Source organism: Theropithecus gelada, chromosome 6 (genome assembly GCF_003255815.1).
Source record: "Theropithecus gelada isolate Dixy chromosome 6, Tgel_1.0, whole genome shotgun sequence".
Lineage (NCBI taxonomy): Eukaryota > Metazoa > Chordata > Mammalia > Primates > Cercopithecidae > Theropithecus > Theropithecus gelada.
The window spans coordinates 116,100,757-116,119,798 of record NC_037673.1 but is presented as its reverse complement, the minus strand read 5'-3'; the positions used below and the strand labels follow the sequence as shown (position 1 = coordinate 116,119,798).

The 19,042-nt window shown below is 37.9% G+C and overlaps 1 non-coding gene across 1 annotated transcript; it reads left to right on the top strand.

Annotated features, from left to right (window-relative positions):
* The first annotated feature begins 989 nt into the window (after positions 1-989).
* Positions 990-1,093, top strand: LOC112627280. The gene has a single exon (XR_003120124.1). It is a non-coding gene; the product is annotated as a small nucleolar RNA U13 (small nucleolar RNA).
* Positions 1,094-19,042: the final 17,949 nt, after the last annotated feature.

Genomic DNA, 19,042 nt, shown 5'->3' with positions numbered 1-19,042 from the left:
AGCTAAAGGAAAATGTTGTTGGTCTCCAGTGTCTACCCTGAGCAATAAAATTAAGCAGTTCACTCCCACACTGCCTTAACTAGGCTGAGGTAATTGTTACTGTTATGACTTTAGCAGTTTGAGTGGGAGAAGATGAGAATTCTGAAAGAGATTTATTTACTGCAAAACATCCCAAATATCTCATTAATCTGCTTTTCATTTGGCAAACTTTTATTTCATTAAAAGTGCCACGCTTTGTGGTTTAAAACAAAGCAAAAATGCCTCTGGGAAGACAAAGCAGCAAAGTGGAAAGAGCTTGGGATCTGAAATGATTTTGATGTGAGTTTGATTTCCAGGTGTGCTACTTACTTGCTCTGTGACCACAGGCAGTTTTCTACAGTTAGTTAGAACCCCAACTTCCTCATCTATAAACATAGGACAACTGTTCTGTTGTTTGTGAATATTGAGGACAGTTCTAGGACCTTGGGCTCTCTTTTGTTTATCTGTTTATTTCTTCATTTGCAAAATGAAGATCATAATAGTGCCAACTCCATAGAGTTTGTGATGAGGATTTAGACAAGTGAATATATGTAAACTGATTAGAACAGTGTCTAGCACAGAATCTGGGCAATGTTTTTGTCATCATCATCATCATCGCCATCACTACTAAGTGACACATGTAAAGTGTGCCTTGCACAATACCTGATACCTAGGAGGTGCTCTATAAATGTAAGAGAAAACATCTCCCCTCACAACTAGAAACTTTCCACTGGGGTTTAAAGAAATTCACTGGGTAGGAAGGCCTATTCCACAATTGTAGACTGTGCATTTTAGAGAAGGAGGGATCATGTAGATGAAGCCTGTTTACAAAAGAAAAGACCAAGGGAGGTAGAGAAGGGAATTAACGCTGAAAGGATGGTGGCATAGTCAATAAAAAAGAGAAATTCCAGGTCTCCTGCACCCAGATTACTGCATTATTCTGCCTTCTAAAAGTGTTACTTGGTTGAGTGATCCTTTTGTAGCTCATGAGCATGATGACTGGGTGTTCAAGCACGTGTGGGAGATGTGCCACCCTTGAACCTTGTTACGACATTGGCACATTACCTGTCTGACCTGAAAACAAAACAAAAATAAAAATAAAAGTATTATTTGGTTGAGAAACACCTTCCAACAAATAATTTGCAAACTGTCAGATGGCATCTGATCCTCTGCAATTTTCGTGAGCTTGAGGTAATTTGAAGAGATGCTCGGAATATAAAGGGAGAGGGTGGCTCCTCAGCAATTTTCTTAGGAGTTCCAATTCAGAAAGGGGACATTCACCTCTCTCCAGACAGTAAAACAAGAACAGGGCTTCTAGATACTTGCCACCCACAAATGCAAATTCAGCAAGCTCTGCCTCCCTGGGTTAATTTTAAACACTGCTTTTTAATCCAAGTTTAGATTTGTTTTGTTGTATATGTACAACATCATTGAGTTTCAGAGTTCTTATTTCTTACCCATAGGTAATGAGATCCTTTTTTAGCTGATTTGATGTCACTCACCACTAGAAGGAAGTAGAATGTCCCTCTTCTAATTGGAAATAGATAACTGCTTCAGGAGGTTTTCCTTCATTCCTTCCCTTCTGTCAGTGAGATAGTTCTGACCTAAGGAGTTTTGGCTTTCAAAGCAGCTTTCACTTCGTGAACCAAGGATAAAAGTAATTCAATTAATCAAAGAATCAGAAGTCAAGAATACAAGAAAGAGAATAGAAAAGAGAAGGGGGAAAAAGTCAGCCCTGGGTTGAGCACAAAAAAATGACATTTTTGGTTGCCCAAGCTTGAGTCTAGGTTCTATTTAGTGCTGAGATTCTGCGCCGCTCTGGCAAACTAATGGAATGAGTAACGCTAAAATCTGTTTTCATCAGGAGCCAAACAGAGGATGAGGTGATGGTCTTAATACAGCATTTAAGCTTTTTTCCAGCTTTGTCCATACCATACCTGCCTTCATGGCCTCAGATCTCAGTACCAAAAAGAGAGAAGGCTGTACATCTAAAAATAAAAATATATATGTACTAAAAACCTTGCTTTGAGATCCTCGTGTATCCCCAAAGGGAGAAGAAGGCATTATCCCACTTCCACCCAGCTTACATCAAGAACTCCAAGAAAGAAATCAGAGGCATAGGCAAAAATGGTACCAGGAGAGGCTACTGACTGAGAGCAAAGGCTATCACCCCTCCGAAGGCAGCCAGCCTATCAACATGAGGGCAGAAGCAGGGCAGGGGGGAAATAACATCAGAAATTCACAGGTGGTTGATAGAACTAGCCAGCACAGACAGACCACCCCTGGGGACTCCACTCAGGGTGGGTAGAAAGGACATAGAGGTTTATAATAGCCAGAAGGATCAAAAGCCAAAAAATATGGGTTATTGCCATTTATATGACCCCTTTTAAAACTCCAAGTTCATGCAGCCTGAGAAAATGAGCTTATATTAGTAATAGCACTTCCTTTCCTTTTCCTACAATTTAAACTGCATACAGCGTTATAATGAGGATGCCTACTGAGCTGTGCTCATACAAAGGAACTCTTCTGATGCAGGTGTTCCCTGTCAAAGAAATATGATTTTTGATGCTTAGAATTTAATTAGGTGCTGCTCTTTATATATTAAAGTAATTCAAACTATTGTACCACTGGGGTACATGATTTCTGTTACTTGTAAGCACGATGGGCTGGTACTGAATTATCCATTTTCTCATTCAGGTTCCCTTGAAACTAATCACATGTGTTTGAAAAAGAGTAGGTCAGGGTTAGGGACCATCTATGACCATGAGAGCATTTCTCTATAAAGAAGCAATATAATATGGAGAATTAAGCAGCACTCGTTCAAAGGATAACAAAAAATCTAATTCTTATTGTTATCTAGAGCCTTAGCCTGGGCTTCAGTTTCTTCATGAGTGTAAACACATTTTTTTGGAGATAATATCTCCTATGCTTCCCCTAGGAGTTCTTGAGAGTCAGAGGAGATCATCTGAAAGCTTTTTAACCTATAAGGGGTTATGAAAACTAAGGAGCTGCTTAGTCCATTGGAGAAATAGAAACTTGTTTTCAGGTGAGTTAAGATACCTGCTTCCCTAACTGTTGGTATTAAAATTTAGTAATTTATAAAATTTAGCACGCCAGCTCACAATTCTCATGTAATTACATGAAATTCAGAAGGAAAAAAAAAATAAAGACCAATCCCCTCCCATCACAGTTGCTGGGCAATTTTAGTTCATATTACACATCTTTGAGCAATGCTGCATTCTAACACCCAATACTAGGCGTTCTTTTGGAGAACAAAGAAAATACGTACCAATACTAAGTTGCTTTTGCCATTGTTATCCTAGATGCACACGAATGTCTTCTTAAGGCATTTTGCAAATCAATATGCCACCAACCTAGTGAAATGTGGCAGCACACAGTAAACGTATGACTAAAAAGAAGCATCTTTCCCATGAAAAAACGAATGGCTTTTAGTGGGCAGAATAAAAACAAAATTAAATTGGAGTCTGGGGGTGGTGATAGCAGGAGAAGTGGGTCATGCTTATAAACCCCATTCCTTTCAAAAGTTCGTGTTAATAGAAGCCCAATCTCCAAAATATGAGTTTCCATATTACCTAGGGGGAAATGATGTCAAAGTAATTTGAATATTTTCAAATAACTTTACTTAATACTTTATGCAACTGTGAAATCCCACAGGCCTGTAAATCTTAGCAAAGCCACTGTTTCCAGCTCAAAACCCTGCCTTTGGGTCTGCCTTTCTCTCTTCTTTTCTGGATGAGTAACATTTTCAATCAAGTTGTTTTCTTGTTACTCTGGGAACCAGGCTCTTTCTGAATAAACATAATACCCCATTTCAGGCTCACTGGTATTACCTTCTTCTCTTTCTCATATCAGCTAGAACATGAGGATTTATATTCTAGCAACTGTGTGAGTAGACAAGAAATGCTCCAGGGTGGGACAATTCACTTTAGCAATCTTAAGAGTAGGGTCACCTCAGAAAAAAATGCTTTACTTCTCTGAGTTGGATCCCTCAACTGCCAACTGCGGACAACAGTAACACTAGTAAGAATCGAATAGGACTTCACTCTAGACATTTCTAGTAAGAACAGCCCCTACTGCCTGCCTTGTGACCCCACTGTGGTGTGTACAGATGTCAATCACAACGTTTTAGTCCACTTACTTGTTTATATTTCTGTCTCCCCTCACTCAACTGAAAGACTTTGGAGAACAAGACCTTTCCCTTATTTATTTTAGGAATCCCCAAATCAAGCTTGTCATGTTTGTTAGTAATGGTTTTAAAGGAATTTCGGTCAAAGGATTCATTTGCTAATTGACTAGTTGATTGGTTTAACGAATTCTGCAGATGAATGCACTTTGTAAACCTCTGAACAGTAGACAAATGTAAAGCATTATTACATGGAATTCCATAATTAGCTTTGAACTTAAGGTAATTAGATAGTTGCTCAAAGCCAAAAGGTAATGAGCCTTATAAGTGGTCTTATTTCATTGCGTTCTTCGTTTTTGTTTGTTTAATCCAGTTGCCAAAAATTTACACACCCCAAAATAACACACTAAAAAAGCAGTTCATGCAATCAAAATAGTGCAAAGTATTTTGCTAGTTAAATTAGCATTGCCTCGTAAAAACACAGTGATGAAATGACATACTTTAAATTCTTCCTTGGGTATAAAGTGGCGTCCTGGAGAGACCATTAATGCTAACACCAGCACAACACAAAACACTCAGGGGACTGTCCTCGGATGCCCATTTTGTTTTTACAAATTGTCCTCTATGTGAGAGTATTTAAAGAAACCAATTGGGTTTCGGGTTTTTCCCCCTATTCAATTCAATACCACAAATATTAGATGCCAACTGCGTGTCAGCTAAGTACAACAGGACAAATAAGGATTTCAGGGTGGGATGTAGGTCGCAAGAGGGAGTCTTGACAAGAACACAAATACCATAACCAAGGCAGAATGTAAATGCCATAAGACAAATAGATAACTCTCTAGTGCTAGGAATCTAGAGACAGAGAAGTAACAGCCAGCTGGCGAAGATCAGAAAAGGCATCATGGAGGAGGAGGTATCTGTAATAAAAGTTAAGCTTTGAGCAATATTGCAAGCCACACAGTTAGGGAGGGCAGTATGGTAGGGCTAGAGGACTGGGTATTCCAGAAAGGCAGAAGATGAACTCCTCCAGCTATCTTTAGTCTGAATTTCCAGAAGTATCTACTTCATCCGTTCCTGGAATATCAGCTTGACTTTGCTAATAACTAGTCTGAGAGTACTCACATTTCATGAAAAATAACACTGATATGATTACTGCCAATATCGCTCCCTTTTAGCAATAGCAACAAATACTATTTTTCAAAAATGGAACAACTGCATTTTTATAATATCCCTGAGAAAGTATTAAAAATGTGAAATACATTCTAGGTGATTTTTAATAATTGTATTTTCTTCCATTTTTATTAGAATTCAGAACATATACTTCTTGGCCTTTTCCAAAAATGATCTGTACCTAACTTGGTAAACGACAACAGAGTCTGCCTCCCCAAAATACACCACTTTGATGTAAGAATTATTTAAGTGGAGAGCAATTGAGAAGAAGCAGATAGAAAACAAAATATCTGCCCTCTTCCTAATTGCCTGAAAGCAGGGCATTAAGTAAACAAAGGTGTCCCTTCCTCCCCATTTCTACCAGGAATAACAAAGTTTGATCACCAGAGATGATCCTTATCAGCCTGGAGATGGCACCAAAGGAATCCACATTAAAAAATTTACTGATGAGGGGCCAGTTATGGTGGCTCACGTCTCTAATCCCAGCACTTTAGGAGGCCAAAGTGGGAGGATGTTCGAGACCAGCCTGACCAACATGGAGAAACTCCATCTCTATTAAAAATACAAAATTAGGGCCGGGCGCGGTGGCTCAAGCCTGTAATCCCAGCACTTTGGGAGGCCGAGACGGGCGGATCATGAGGTCAGGAGATCGAGACCATCCTGGTTAACACGGTGAAACCCCGTCTCTACTAAAAAATACAAAAAAAACCTAGCCGGGCGAGGTGGCGGGCGCCTGTGGTCCCAGCTACTCGGGAGGCTGAGGCAGGAGAATGGCGTAAACCCGGCAGGCGGAGCTTGCAGTGAGCTGAGATCCGGCCATTGCACTCCAGCCTGGGTGACAGAGCGAGACTCCGCCTCAAAAAAAAAAAAAAAAAATACAAAATTAGTCCGTCGTGGTGGCGGGTGCCTGTAATCTCAGCTACTCTGGAGGCTAAGGCAGGAGAATCGCTTGAACCCGACAGGTGGAGGTTGCAGTGAGCCAAGATTGCGCCACTGCACTCTAGCCTGGGCAACAAGAGCAAAACTCCAACTCAAAAACAAAACAAACAAAAAATTACGGACTAGCCTCTATCTACCATAAGTTTCCCACAGATTTGCCATCTCACAATTTTCTGCCCCTAGAGACTCACGGTCCTTCCGCTTTATGTTGCCAGTTCTCTAAAAATGTTTTGTTCTTTGTTGAAGACACCACATAAGCCACCATTCTAAGCTACCTCTTTGAGAGTTAGTCTTTCCCTGAGTTTTCTCTCAGACATATATGAAATATACATGTTAGTAAACCTCTGTTTGTTTTTCTCTTGTGTTAAAAGAAAAACTTTAGACAAATTAAATTTAACAGAGTTTAAGTGAGCAAGAAAAAATACAAAAATGACTTGTGAATCAGGCAGCAGCGGGGCTGCCACATGGTGGGATAAGATTTATGAAGAGAAAAAGGAAAGTGACATCCTGAAAACAGAAGTGAGGTTCAGAAACAGCTGGATTGGTTACAGCTTGGTGTTTGCCTTATTTGAACACCGTTTAAATCATTGACTGACTGTGAGTGGTTGAAGTATGACTGCTGTGATTGGCTGAAAGTCAGCCTCTATTACAGACACATTCTCGTAAGTGAGGTTTTCAGTTTGTATATGTGCTAGGTTAGGTTGTGATTCATACATAAGAACTCAAATATGCAAATATGGAGGCTTTCTCAAGGCAGACTTTGGTTTGATTTAACAATTTCCCTCCTTTTGGTCAGCCTCTCAACTTTGAGATATCAACCAAAACTTCGGGCATTGTTGCCACTCTCTGTCATCATCATAAATAACTTATTTGGTCTCGGTATGAAATTCACACATCTTCTTTGGTCTCAGTATGGAATTCACACGTCACAGTGTCATACCAGTTGAATAATTCTTTATGTTCTTGCTGATCTAGTCAAAGTAAAATCATAAGATCATTCAATGCTCAATGGCTAAATACAAAACATTTAAGACTTGAGAGGATACAGTGTTACCAGGGGGACTATTAAAATTACTATCAAGAGTTTAATATCAAAAAACCAAAGTGTACTTCTTAACAAGATTTCTTATGAAATGAACCAAGTCAAATCAAACAAGTCAAAGTTCAGCAATACAGGCAGTTCAACAATATTTGAGTCTAATTGGTCATAGTCTTTGCTCAGGGTGTCATGGTAATTAAGGACCATCATTCACTGTAAAATGTTCTGATTTAAAGAGGTATCCATTTTTGTTGTTATACTGGTCACACAAGTTATAATAACCTGGAGACCTACCAGGAGAAATATAAAGATAAGAAAACTTTGGAAAACCCAAGCTTGCTCTCCACCATTTAGGATATCTGCAAACCAATTGTTAGTTGTTCCCATAAATACATTTTATGTTCCTTTCTCTTTAAAGATTTCCTTAATTTGGTGGCAGTGGATAAGGAAAGAATAGTATCTACCATATTTTTAATTAAGGCTTCTGTAGTAATAAAATCAGAGGAAGATAGGTCCAACATTCAGTTTTGTTCAAAACCAAACATAAGGCCCCAAGTTGAGCTAAAAGGAAATATAAAGCTGCATGATGTGTTTTTGTTGAACACATATGTTATCATTTACCTTTCAGAGAGTGGCTCCTACCCATCTCAAACCGTGGGAGGTCTGACTGGCTATAAACTTTAAGATTTCTCTCAATTTATGAATTAGCTTTAAATTCCATACAACTAGTACCCCACTACCACCAAGAGTGAGTCCCCAGGAACCACGATGGAATCTGTCTTCAATGGAACCTAATTTATCTTTCATCTATTTCAAGAGTGGTGCTAATTTCAGTTTTTGACTGCTTTGGTTTCTGATCATAGGAGCTATTACAGGAACTCTCAGGGGAAGCTACTTAAAAGGCAGGAGTGAGCCAGACCAAATAGCAAGATCCAAACCAGCAAGGAGATAGAACAAAATTCTGTGCAGACCAAATATAGTCCTTAAGGGGTTGGAAAAGAGGGCCATCTAGTTGTATTTGAGCAAGGGTTAATTTTTCACCCTTGTTCTGCCTATCTCCTGAACAAAGTCCAGTGGAAAATTTACTTTTTTGTGGCCCTTTCTTAAAATGTTGTAAAGATGTATAACCACATTTAGTTAAAAAAAAAAAAAAAAAAAACAGGGGGATGGGGCAGGGAGACCTACTGGATTTAATCTAGTGGCCTTCTGTGAGCACTTGTACCCACATGGATAATACCCAGGTCTTGAGTGTGTGATGCCAGGTAGCACAAAATACATTTTGCAGACATTACTTGGATAGGTTTTCTATATTTGGTAATGATTAGGTTATCAACTATAAAAGATAGAATGTTGTTTCTAGTAAGTACTGGAAAGCAAGTAGCAGTGATATTTAGAACACCAAAGATAGCTTTCCAGTCTTCTTTTGGCATCTCACAGTGATTGTCATTGAGAATGCAGAGGCATTGGCATCAGCGGGACTGTTTCCTGATTTTTTGGCATTATCCCACAAACCCAACAATTGCTCTAGTTTTATGCTAGAACATAAGCTTGAGATAAAGCCATCCACTGATTATGGCCTCATGAATTTTCCTGTAGGAAAAAAAAAAAGCACTGGGACAGCAGAAAATGAGGGGAAAAGACAAAAACATAACATTTTCATGATGGTACAGAAGTCTTGATCTGTGAACTTGAGAAAGCTGTTAACATTGAAGATGCCATCTACTTCTAGGGAGAAATTTCCATGGTCAGCTTTACCTTAAAGTCTCCAACAGGAGTACTGCTCCAAGAATCTGAAAGGGCACTTTTGAATTATAACATGTGGACCCAGGATTCAAGGCCTTCATTACAGTGTGGGTGGTGAGAAAAACTTGATATGGTCCCTTCCAACAGGGGTCAGGGGCAGTCTTACTCTGATCTTATTTCCAAAACACCCAATCTCCAAGTTCTAGACCACGAAGTATTTGATTGTCCTCAGATGGTGGGTCATGTAAAGTTTTTTTTTACCCAGTGAAAACACACTTTTGCATAATGCTTAAAGCCTTGCAGCAGTTAATCATATCAGAGTTTAAGAGAGCAAGGAATGTGTGAGCTTTTATTATTAGGGATATAGGTTTTCCAGTGACTATTTCCTAAGGGCTCAACTTACGATTTCTAGTCAGAGTGGATCTGATTGCCATTAAAGCCAATAGCAGTGTCTTAGGCCAAGACAACGCAGTTGACTCAGTTAGCATTGACAATTTCAGTTCTAATATGCCATTTGTTCTTTCAACCTTTCCAGAAGACTGAGGATGATAGAAACAATGATAATGCCATTGTGTTCACAATACATTCTTTAATTGCTTTATAAATTGCCCAGTAAAATGAGTTCCCCTATTGCTAGAGATTTCTCTAGGAATGCCCCTTAAGGAAACATTTTCCAATAATTTCTTAGCTACTGTTACAGCACCAGCTCTCCTACACAGGAAAGCCTCTACCAACCAGGAAACACACAGACTATTACAAGAACATACTAGTACCCCACTGAGAGTGGCAACTGAATAAAATGTATCTTTAAATATTCAAATGGCCCATCTTATGGTAGAAATATGCTATCTGAAGTTTTGATTGTTTTCCCAGAATTATGAGTTTGACAAACCAAAATAGCGGTTATGAACCATTTTAGAAATGTTAGCACAGTAACCCGAACAATATTTTTCCATAACTTGGATCATTTTGTCTGTTCCATGATGAGTTGTGGAGTGCATAGCTTTTAATGACGGAAGCTTCAAAGACTCAGGAAGGACCAGGTGGCCATCTGGGCCCTCTGTGAGTCCATGCTTAACAATGAATTTGTATCCTTTTTTAACAATGAATTTGTGTCCTTTCAGATATCACTTTTGTTCTTCCAAATCAAGTGCATTATATTGTTTTCTAAATAGGTCATCATAAGGAAGTTGACTTGGATCGATCTTAGGAGGTTGATTCAGAAAGCATATCCTAACTGTTCCAGCACTAAATGATTGAGCATAAAAACCTACTAAAGAATTCTCTTTATGTTCAGGTTCAGTTTTATATGCATGAGCATCAATCTTAATAATGACAATCTGTGATGGTAACAGGATAGTAGAAAGGAGTTCATCCACGTGGAGTCTATTTTTGATGGAGGTCCCACTAGAAATGAGAAACCTTTGGTGTTTCCATAACATACCAAAATTATGTGCTGTGCCAAAGATATATCAGCTATCTGCATAAATATTTACTGACTTGCCCTCAGCTATATGACAAGCTCAGGTGGCAGCAAAAAGCTCCATGGCCTGAGCTGACTTAAATTGAGGAAGAGCTCCCTTCTCTCTCAACTTATTTTGGGTGGCAATGGCATACCCTGCCCAATATTTTCCTTCTGAATTCTTGGCACAGGGCTCATCAACAAATACTCAGGATTATCCAATGGTGTATCTCATAAATCAACACAAGAGACAACTATTTCTGATATTATGCTACAAAATTATAGTCTTCACCATCATCAGACAGGAGTAAAAGAATAGCAGAGTTAAGTATGTTGCAGAATTTTATTGGAGATTAGAAGGAGATTAATTTAACAAGATGTTGGTCTACTTTCTGAAAAATACTGCGTTTGGTTAGCATGTAAAGGACTTCCCACAGTATATGGGAGTTGCAAATTAAGTTATTCCCTAAAATCAGCTCAGATGAAGCTTCTGTCAACTTGGCTGCCAATGCTTTTAAACAATTAGCATGTACCTTCACTACTAGGTCTAACTGAGGGCTATAATATGCAATGGGCCTATGTTTTCCTCTGTGTTCTTGGATAAGAACTCCTAATGCCTGATGGTTACATTCATGGACAAACAAGGTAAAAGGTTTAGTGTGATTTGGAAGTTCCAAAGCTGGAGGCTGTTGTAAGGCAAAATTCATTTGGTTAAAAGCCTGCTCATGACTGTCTTCCCAAGGTAAAGGCTCTGGTACTGTGTTTCTAGTGAGCTCTTACAATGGTGAGACCATTCAGAAAAAATGCAAGACTCAGAATTGGCAATATTCTGCAAGGCCAATAAAACTTCTTAACTGTCTTCTGGTTACAAGCTGAGGAAAACTTTGAATAGTTTTATTCCTTCAGGCAAGAGGGAAATCCCTTTAGCAGTCAAGTCATAATGGACTTGCTCTTTTGAAAACTGAAGTTTTTTCATCGAATCCTTGTGACCCTTATGTGTGAGTTGCTGTAAAAGGTAAATTTAGTCCATTTTATAGCACTCTTAATGGGAGAGCCTAAGAACAGATCATCTATATACTAAGTAACAGCAGAATTTTGAAGAAACTGTAGGGTTATTAAGTCCTGATGCAATACTGGGGAAAAATACAAAGGGCCCTCAGTAAACCCTTGTGACACTACAGTCCAGATGTACTGCTGGTTTTTGTAAGTAAAAGCAAACAAGTATTGACTATTTATGGATTGAAGTGCTAAGAAAGGCTGAGCAGAGGTCTCTGACATTCCTGTACCTGAATATTTATATGTTCCGCTAGGCCTTAAAAGGTTTCTATTATTATTTTTTTGAATAAGCTTTCTATTTCTTCCTTTTTCACAACTGTATTGAATTCCAATGACTCTTAGATTGGTTTTTGTTTTGTTTTGTTTGAGGTTATTCTCTATATCTTGTAGGTATTCTTAATTACTTTTCATTATTTTTGTTTTTTCTCCTCTGTGTATTTTCAAATAGCCTGTCTTTGAGGTTACTGATTCTTCATTCTGCTTGATTCGTTCTGTTTTTGAGAATCTCTAATGTATTTTGCAGTTCAACAAATGTATTTCCTGGTTCCAGGATTTCTGTTTGATTTTTTATTACTATTTTGATCTCTTTCTTAAATTTCTTTGATAAATTTCTGAATTGCTTTTCTGTGTTTTCTTGGAGTTCCCTGAGTTCCCTTAGAATTGCTATTTTGAATTATTGATCTGATAGCTCACACATCACCATCTCATTAGGAACAGTCACTGACTCCTTGCTTTGTCTGTTTGGGAGGTCATTGTTCCCTCCCTGTTTGCTGTTGTTTCTTGTGGACATATAGCTATAGCGGCACATTGCAGGATTAGTTATTTTTTCCAGTTTTCACTGTACAGTTTGTTTCTCTCTTAGAGGGTATGTTTACTTAGGGAATGTTTACTAGAGTATGTTTACTTAGAGGTTCTTTGCAGTTTCTTATTGAGTCTCCTTAATCCTAGACCACTGCTTCCTTTATGGGACTACATGGCACCTTAAGCCTATGTTTGCCTCAGCTCTCCCAAACGTTCAGAGCACTGCCTGTCCCATATGGTAAGGGGGTCCCAAATGGGATACACCTGTTCTACGTAAGAAGGTTGACTGGAGGTTTGTGCCCATGAGACCTATGGAGTGTGCCTCCTACAGCATGGTGCTGCAGAACAGTTACTCTGAGTTGAAATCTCCTTTGGCTGAGATAAAGAGCAGAATTCACAGGCTGAGATTGCTAGACTCACCTCCCTACTTTGTCTCTAGCTGCTCTTTGGGATTTTTCTACCTATAGGCACTTGCAATGCTTCCTGTGGGTTGAGGCAGGAACAGTTTTCTTGTAAGGGTACCCAAGATGGTGGGGAAGCTGGCTGTCTGCCTCAATCTCATTTTTCCAGAGTAGAAACCATAAGTCTGAGAAGAATTTTCCATGTGTAATCCCTGGCAGATTGGGAGAGGGACGTCATGGATACAGACGTCACTTTCTCTTATTCTCTGCTCGGAGTTTTGCACTTCTTTGTGGCCCTGGGGATCATCTCAGCCTCAGAGTTGAGTTCTGGGATATTGCTGGTGATAATCTGGATGCTGGATATTTAGTTCTTTGATGGGAAGAGTGGTGCCAGAATGCTTCTACTCCATTACTTTTGTGACATCACTCTTCCTGAGTAGAGGTCTACTACAGTGAACTGCTTCAAATAAGCAGGAACATTAAGCAATAAAGTATTGGAATTTGCAATTACAGCAAACCTTGGTATTACAATTGTATTAATTAACCATAAATCTTGAACAAATCTTCAGCCTCATTCATTTGGCTTTTTTTTTTTTTTTTTTTTTTTTTTTTGACAGAGTTTCACTCATGTTGCCCAGGCTGGAGTGCAATGGCACAATCTTGGCCCACTACAACCTCCACTTCCCAGGTTCAAGCAATTCTCCTGCCTCAGCCTCCTGAGTAACTGGGATTACAGGCACACACCACCACACCTGGCTAGTTTTTTTGTATTTTTAGTAGAGATGGGGTTTCACTATGGCCAGGCTGGTCTTGAACTCCTGACCTCAGGTGATCCACCCGCCTCAGCCTCCCAGAGTGCTGGGATTACAGGCGTAAGCCACTGCACCTGGCCTCATTTGGCTTTTTAACTGCTAGAATTGGAGCATTACAAGAACTGGTACACAGAATTATGCCTTTTTAAAAGTAAATCTTTTACAGTTGGTGAGGGCCCCTGGATTGCTTCAAGTTTTAGTGGTTATTACAATAATGTAGGCAAAGGTTTAGAATGATCTGCTGGAATTTGTATAGGTTCTATACTTTTAATCCATCCTGTATCAGTTGAGGAAGGGGCCCATGACATTCAGGTGTTTTAGAAAGGTTAGGTATGTAACAGACCTGAGTTTCAATCTTATCAATTTCTGCCTGTAAAGAGCGTAACTCTCCTGGTTCAGGAAAGTCTGGAAACTATGTATCCCTCTGAGTACAATCATATATGCTCTTTTAGTTATGAAAGTGAATCTCACCTTAGCAAGTTTATTGGAGTAGTATCATATGGTGAAAAGGTATAATTTTCTGAAAATGGCCCCCAAAGTAGGTTGAATGAGTTGATATATGAAAATCTCATGAATTTGATTTAAAACCCCCACCACAGAAATGACTTTTTTGCTTCAAGGGATCTGATGGCTTAATAAAGTGGAGTTTATGGTACATAAGGTGGCTACAGTATCCACCAGGATATACAAGATTCCTTATTTATTTTAACTTGTTTCTCCATGTTTATGTAAGCGTATTATGTCAGGGGCAATTTAACAGAGAATCCTTGGAGCCTAATAAATGTTGATTATCATCATTAATGTTAAAACCTCTTGGGCTCATTCTAGGGGTAAAACGATCTAGACTAAAGAAAGGAGGCTTACTGTAGACTGATATAAAATGAAGAAATCTCTTTTCACATGTCCTTGTTGTTTGCAATGAAGGCAAACATCTCAGGATAAAGAATTTCTTGTTCTAGGACCTCTTGGTTGTGATTTAAAATAAAAATGAGAAGGTCCCTTTAGCCTCAGCCCCTGTAACTGCTGTAATTGAAGAGTCATAATTGTTAGCATTTTGGATATTTTTTTTTTGCTCCAGAGTCCTCTCAAAATGTTCAGCTGAAGCTACCAGTTCATATCTGTAACTCTCCATCCAGGTTTGTTTCTTAATTAAACAGGTACATTCAGGATGAAGTCCATTTATAAATAGAGGAGTTAATATCATTTCAGTCCCTGCAGGAAATACTTCTTGCTGTATTTTGAGTCCAGAATATTTTACAAACAGTATTTCTAAGTAAGTTCTGTAATCAAAAAATGATTCATCCTTTTTTTGTCTGCAAGACTGTATGATGAACCAATCAACCTTTGGTGGGAAAATCTTAGGAATTAAATATAAATGGTTTTCAACAATGTTTCTAGCTCCTTTTGTCCTTTCTTGTGAGGAAGTTTTGGAGAAGTCTAACACACTTCTCAGATTTGTCTCATCCCACTCCTGCCATTCATTTTTAAGCTTCACCAAACATCAATATTACATGAATATATTAGTAAAGGTAAGGGAGTCATGGATTATAGACTCCTGTGAGGATTCTAAATTCTTCAGTAAATGATTGAGGATTTTTCCCTTGGGTTAGGGAAGTCCTTTACAATGTCTCTAAGATGAGTTTTAGACCATGAAGTAAAAATGGTTATGGCAGGAAAATCTGGCTGATCAGAAGGTTTTACTAACTCCTCTTTTTTCATCACCTTCAGGATGAAAGGATAATGTAGCAAAAAGGTTAGCGGATTCAGAGTATTGAGGTAGAGATGGAAAATGGGAAGGAACAGTTAAAGTTAGTTCAGTAAGACAACAGTCCTCTTTTATCATGTCCTTAGGCTGTTGCTTAAGCTTTTCATTTGCTTTTGCAAAGAATCTTTGAAGGAAGCTATTTTTGATTTGTTTAGCCTCTTAGATGCTTCTGCATCCCATTGTTTTCTGTGGGTTTTTGATCTTCTTTCTAATATGCCTCACAATAAACGATTTTATCCAACTTGAAATGTTACTGGTGTCATCATAATTCTAAGTTGTCTCTTGTAAAATTAACTCATTTTTCTGAAAATGCACACATTCTGGGCCCATAAGTTTTATAGAAAAAATTAGCCGTGGTCCCAGAAGGCAGAGTCTTACACTCCTTGGATTGAGATAAACTCATTATCCAAACGGTATCTACCCAAACTCTTAGGCCTCTCACTGAATCCAATCTTGTTAAAGATTTAATTGAAGTCAATCCTGCACCCGGTCCAGGCTAAATATTGTTCAAATAAATTCAGAGAGCTCAAAGCACAAATTAGTGGAGCTCAGAATTCAAAAGAAAATTCACTCATGATCTCCAGTTACAAACAAGAGAATAGTGAACACAGCTGGCTTCATGGATATTTGCCTGGTTGCCTAGTGTTCCTAGGGGTCACTGGTGTTTTACTTCACATCCTCACTTCTGACATCAAATCCGTTAAAAGAAGGGCTTTAAACAAATTAAATTTAACAGAGTTTAATTGAGCAAGAAAAAAGACAAAATGATTTGCAAATTGGGTAGCCCTCAGAATCAGAAGAGATTCAAAGAGACTCGGGCTGCAACATGGTGTGATAAGATTTATGGACAGAAAAAGAAAAGTGACATACTTAAAACAAGAGTGAGGTACAAAAACAGCTTTGGTTACAGTTTGGTGGTTGCCTTATTTGAAACAGTTTGAACAGTTGGCCACCTTTGAGTAATTAAGGTATGGCTGCTGTGATTGGCTGAGATTCAACTGCTGTTACAGAAGCATTCTCCTAAGATAGAATTTCAGCAGAACTCATATAAGAGTATGCAGGCTTTCTAAGGCCAAATTTTAGTTTGATTTAACACTGGTTAATCTGTCTTTTTGTTACAGGGGTCCCAGTCAAGAATTAAGAAGGATGGAAGGGAAAATTATTTTTTCCACTTGTATATTGAAAAAACTCATTTAATATTTATAGCATTACATCTTGCCAACTTCTTTGTTATTCCATCCTTGCCAAATTCTGATGTCTAGCGTTAGAATTAACTTCCTCAGAATATTTTTAAGAGCTGGAAAATGAAAATGTTTAACTGTATTATATTTCTTGACTTCCTCAAACTCTAGAGCAATCTCTTCAATCTGTGACAGAAATAAAGAATTGGTTTAATAGAATGTCTCCCAAACTGGCATTTGCAGGATATTAATAGGTGTTTCATTAAGAAATGGGAAATGTAAATTGACCGAAGTTAATAAACAAGTTTTCATTTTATCTACAAGACTTCTCATAAGTTTATATGTTCTTTAATGTGTTCTCATAAGTTGTGACTCTCCAGAGAAAGGACATATGTCTCCATACTTATTTTACAATGAAACATTTCTTAGCTACACCTATTAATACCCAGAATGTTGCTTCAGGAAATACCATTCTGAGAAACACTTAGCTAATGAATTACTCCAGCTTAAAGATAGTTCCACAAGTCAGCTTTAGGAGTTTAACTGAGCTCCATGGAAATTTTTCCTTCATCCAACAAAAGCATACTTAGCCAAAAAACAAACAAATAGCAATTAAAAAAAAGGATTGTATGGATCATGTAGCAAACATCACTATAGGTAATTCTTTCAAGATGCCAAAAAAGAATATTTACTCATTAGTTTCAAAGAAAGACAGCCACTTTATACAGGTTTCTTCATTTGTTGAACACTTACCATTGGAATATCTACTGTAACAACTTAAAAAAGTGTTCACTACAAATTTACTATCCAAGTGAAAAATTACTTCAATGAATCTGCATATGCATGCCAGAAAAAACATTTTAGTGTCTCGAAAAAACCTTAGTGAAAAGTGAAAAGCCTTAGTCTCAACTGTTCTCCAGACAGGTTTGTGACTTACGCATTTTTTGATTAAAAGTTTTGTGCATTATCACTGTCACCTCCCCTACATCACTAAAAGAAAAAGTTTGTTGAAAGAATAGAAAAGTATAAAAGTCTTTGAATAAAGCAGGTAAGTCTAAGAGATGTGGAAAAACCCATATATAAGAAGAGGTGAATAATGAGGCACATGGAGCATAAACGTGTAAAAGACATATGCTTGGCATGCATTTGTTTTCATCTGCAAAATCTATGATTTTTTGTAAGTATGAAACATTTTAAAAGATATTTGCAATTGTGGTTGGTTCCAGAAAGTGTTGGTGTGTTTTATATGTACACAGAATGATTTAGTCACTGTTTATGTGGTTTTGGGTGAGCTAGAAATACTTTATAATTTTCCCCATTTAAAATAATGAGATATAGGCTCCCACTATACAAAAATTTTATATCCAAAGTATTTGCTTAGATTTGGATAAAGAAAGATGCCTGAATATATATTTCAACTATTCATGGAATAAGCAGATCAATATATGCCAAAAGATCAATCTGTGACCTTACTCTAACAATCCTGAAATTACTCAAAATATTTTGAACACCTTTTTAAAAAATCACCTTTAGTTTCTGACATAGACTTTTCAATCTTCTAAGTGGTGAGAAATTTTCATCATTAATAGTTTGATTTTATTTGGAAAATAGACAAAGACATTCAGAGCCAGATCTGGCAAATAAGGTAAACGATCTTTCCAAGAAATGGTATTTTGATCAACTGTGGTTTCCCTATAAAGGCACCAAATTTCATGTGTGTCTTATAAACCGCTTTGAAATCAGTAGGACAGAAGGAATTCCAAAGTGTTTTAATTAATGGCAGCATCATAAGAAAAGATACATCTTTTTCCAAAATGAATGTGAACGATAAAACTTTTTTGTTATGAACATTTAAATCTGGTTGTTCAAAACTGTTCTCGTTATTTTTTTTTTTTTTTTTTTTTTTTGCATTTTGTTCAAAAATAACTTGCCAATGTCAGTAACCTGTCAATGGCAATTTAAGGCATTCTTCTAAACAACTGGCTACCTACCTATTTTCATCCAAATGGATTATTTTCTATTCCAGTATTATTTGGGAGGAGAGATGAGGACTTACTCTGTCTTCTCTAACTCTCTTCTATTTACACAGCAAAGAAAAACCCTATACACCATGGAATATTATGCAGCCATAAAAAGAATGAGTTCATGTCCTTTGCAGGGACATGGATGAAGCTAGAAGCCATCGTTCTAGCTGGAAACTAATACAGGAACAGAAAACCAAAAACCATATGTTCTCACTCATAAGTGGGAGTTGAACAATGAGAACACATGGACACAGGGAGGGGAACATCACACACCAGGGCCTGTCGGAGGGGTGGCGGGGAAGGGGAGGGACAGCATTAAGACAAATACCTAATGCAAGCAGGGCTTAAAACCTACATGACGGTTGATAGGTGCAGCAAACCACCATGGCACATGTATACCTATGTAACAAACCTGCACATTCTGAACATGTATCCCAGAACTAAAAGTAAAATTTAAAAAAAAAGAAAGAAAAACCCAAGAATT